The 3,215-nt window shown below is 43.7% G+C and overlaps 1 protein-coding gene across 1 annotated transcript in view; it reads right to left on the reverse strand.

The window, feature by feature from the left end:
* TRPM8 (transient receptor potential cation channel, subfamily M, member 8) overlaps nt 1-3,212 on the reverse strand; it is an 84,603-nt gene extending 81,391 nt beyond the window's left edge. Inside the window, exon 1 of the mRNA XM_014544160.1 lies at nt 3,163-3,212. The gene's annotated coding sequence lies outside the window, so the exon portion shown is untranslated. The remainder of the gene's footprint in view (nt 1-3,162) is intronic.
* Between the last annotated feature and the right edge of the window lie 3 nt (nt 3,213-3,215).

A 3,215-nucleotide genomic window follows, 5' to 3' on the forward strand; every position in this document is an offset into this window, starting at 1 on the left:
AGTCAGAGAGGACTGGGAGACCAAGCTTGAGGACAAGGACCAATGCACCGGCTTTGGCTCGTTTAGAGAGGATTGGCCAAAGCAGGTACGTTTTCGGACCTTTCATTTAAGACATGAACTTGAGATTGAGAAATGCTTCTTCTCAATCTGCCCATGAGCCCCTGAGACAGAGCAGATCCTTGGACAGACAGTGAAGCCTTGGAACCTGGGTGTGGTTTCCCAGGAGTAAGGACCAGGACCTAAGAGAGGCCAATTTTCAAAAGTGTCACAATCGCCCTAACCGGTTTGGCTCAATGGATAGAACGTTGGCCTGCGGACTGAGGGTCCCAGGTTCGATTCCGGTCAAGGGCATGTACCTTGGTTGCAGGCACATCCCCAGTAGGGGGTGTGTAGGAGGCAGCTGATCAATGTTTCTCTCTCATCGATGTTTCTAACTCTCTTCCCTCTCCCTTCCTCTCTGTAAAAAATCAATAAAATATATATTTTTTAAAGGGTCACAATCACGCTTTTTAGTCACAGAAGAGAAAGTTTTCCAAGCCTTAAAAGAGAAGAAAAAGAAAATGTTACCCAAGGCCTCAAGTCTTTAAATGTGACACTTAAACATTTGAAAACTAACTTGAGTGTGCAGACAGGGCGGAAGGACCAGCACGTTCAATTTCTCAACACTTTCTAGAAGGGAGGAGGAAAAAAACCTCAGCTCTTGTGTGAAAACTGAAAAAGCTACAAACTGAATGTGTAGATTCTGTGGCACCTGCAGCCAGGTTGGATTCTCCAGGCTGCAGAATGGGACAGAGTTCGTGTGTAGAATGTTTATTAGGGAGTGCCCTTCGGTCAGGCACCTGTGGAAGGGAAGGAGAGAACTGAGATTGGACAGGCTGGATGGGTTGCCTGCGAGGCTTCCAAAGGGAGCTCAGGGGCTGCAGACCTCACTCTCTGCACCTGGGAGGGCACTTGCAGGCAGCCCTCCCAGCAGCAGGGGCATCTTGAAGGTGGATCTGGGCAGCACATCTGTGTCCATCACGATGCTTTTCCTGGCCACTTACACTACGTGAGCCCTGAAGTCCTCACTGGCCGCTTCTCCCCTCATTTCTGCTGGCTGGCATGATCGGATTGGGGAGCAAGCTTTGGGGAGGTGAAGATCCCCCTATCACATGCTATGATAATCGTATCAGGACAAGCACATGAATATGACTGAGTTACGAAGCTGAATACAACTTTTCTAAAATATGCATGGAATTCGGTCAACCATATCGAGGAAAGACAATTATCTCTTAAGTATAGAAAATACTTAAGAGAAAATACTACAAAATTAATACCAATGAAGAGGCCAAGTATGCAATAACAAATATGAACGAAAACGGCGTGCTAGGAGGTTAAAAATATTTTTTAATGTCTATAGATTCAATTTAATCTCCATTAAAATACCAATGGCATATTTCAAAGACCTAGAACAAACTCTCCAAAAATTCATCTGTAATAAAAAAAAAAGACCCCAAATAGCTGCAGCAATCTTGAGAAGAACAAAGTTGGAGGGATCACAATACCAGCTATCAAGCTATATTATAAAGCCACTATCCTCAAAACTGCCTGGTACTGGCACAAGAACAGATATATAGACCAACAGAACCGAACAGAGTACCCAGAAACCGACCCAAGCCATTATGCTCAATTAATATTTGACAAAGGAGGCAAGAGCATACAATGAAGTCAAGACAGTCTCTTCAATAAATGATGTTGGGAAAATTGGACAGATACATGCAAAAAAAATGAAACTAGACCACCAACTTACACCATACACAAACATAAACTCAAAATGGATAAAGGACTTAAACATAAGACGGGAAACCATAAAAATCTTAGAAGAATTCATAGGCAGCAAAATATCAGACATATGTCATAGCAATATCTTTACTGAAACAGCTCCTAGGACAATGGAAACTAGGAGAAAATAAACAAATGGGACTATATCAAAATAAAAAGCTTCTGCACAACAAAAGAAACCACCAACAAAACAACAAGAAAGCCCACTGCATGGGAGAACATACTTGCCAATGATATATCCAATAAGGGTTTAATCTCCAAAATTTATAGGGAACTCATACAACTTAACAAAAGGAAGATAAATAACCCAATCAAAAATGGGCAAAGGCCCTAAATAGACACTTTTCAAAATAGGGCATACAGAAGACCAAGAGACATATGAAAACATGCTCAAAGTCACTAATCATCCGAGAGATGCAAATCAAAACAACAATGAGGTACCACCTCACACCTGTCAGACTGGCTATCATCAACAAATCAACAAATGACAAGTGCTGGAGAGGATGTGGAGAAAAAGGAACCCTCGTGCACTGCTGGTGGGAATGCAGACTGGTGCAGCCACTGTGGAAGACAGTATGGAGTTTCCTAACCCTTATGCGCTGCTGGTGGGAATGCAGACTGGTGCAGCCACTGTGAAAAGCAGTATGGAGTTTCCTCAAAAATTAAAAATGGAACTCCCATTTGACCCAGTGATCCCACTTCTAGGAATATATCCCAATAAATCAGAAACACCAATCAGAAAGGATATATGCACCCCTATGTTCATAGCGGCACAATTTACAGTAGCTAAGATTTGGAAACAGCCTAAGTGCCCATCAGCAGATGAGTGGATTAAAAAACAGTGGCACATCTACACAATGGAATACTACGCTGTTTTAAAAAAGAAGGAACTCTTATCATTTGCAACAGCATGGATGGCCCTGGAGAGCATTGAGCTAAGCGGAAATAAGCCAGTCAGAGAAAGATAAATATCACATGATCTCACTCATTTGTGGAATATAATGAACAACATAAACTGATGAACAAAAATAGAACCAGAGACATAGAAGCATGGAACACTGTCCAACCTATGAGGGAAGCGGGGGGAGAGGTATGAAAGGGGGACTAGTATGCATGCATATGAGCATAACCAATGGACAAGAAAAATAATCATCACTGGATTCTGTGACGCGTACGGTACTTCTTTCTAAATGCCTGCCTCCTTTTGTATTCGTAATTTGGGGGGAGGGTGTTCTCTTTCTTGGTCCTGGCTCTCGCGACAGCGCGAGGGAGCCAAGGCCCAGGGAGACCTGTGGGTGAGGGGGCCGCCACCATGTGCACAACGGGGGGAATTATACGCACTTCGCAGGGTTCCCGCGCGGCGCTGCTGATTACCAGGGACGCGAGCAGCCCGA

This window comes from Myotis brandtii, unplaced genomic scaffold, assembly GCF_000412655.1.
Source record: "Myotis brandtii unplaced genomic scaffold, ASM41265v1 scaffold354, whole genome shotgun sequence".
Taxonomy (NCBI): Eukaryota; Metazoa; Chordata; class Mammalia; order Chiroptera; family Vespertilionidae; genus Myotis; species Myotis brandtii.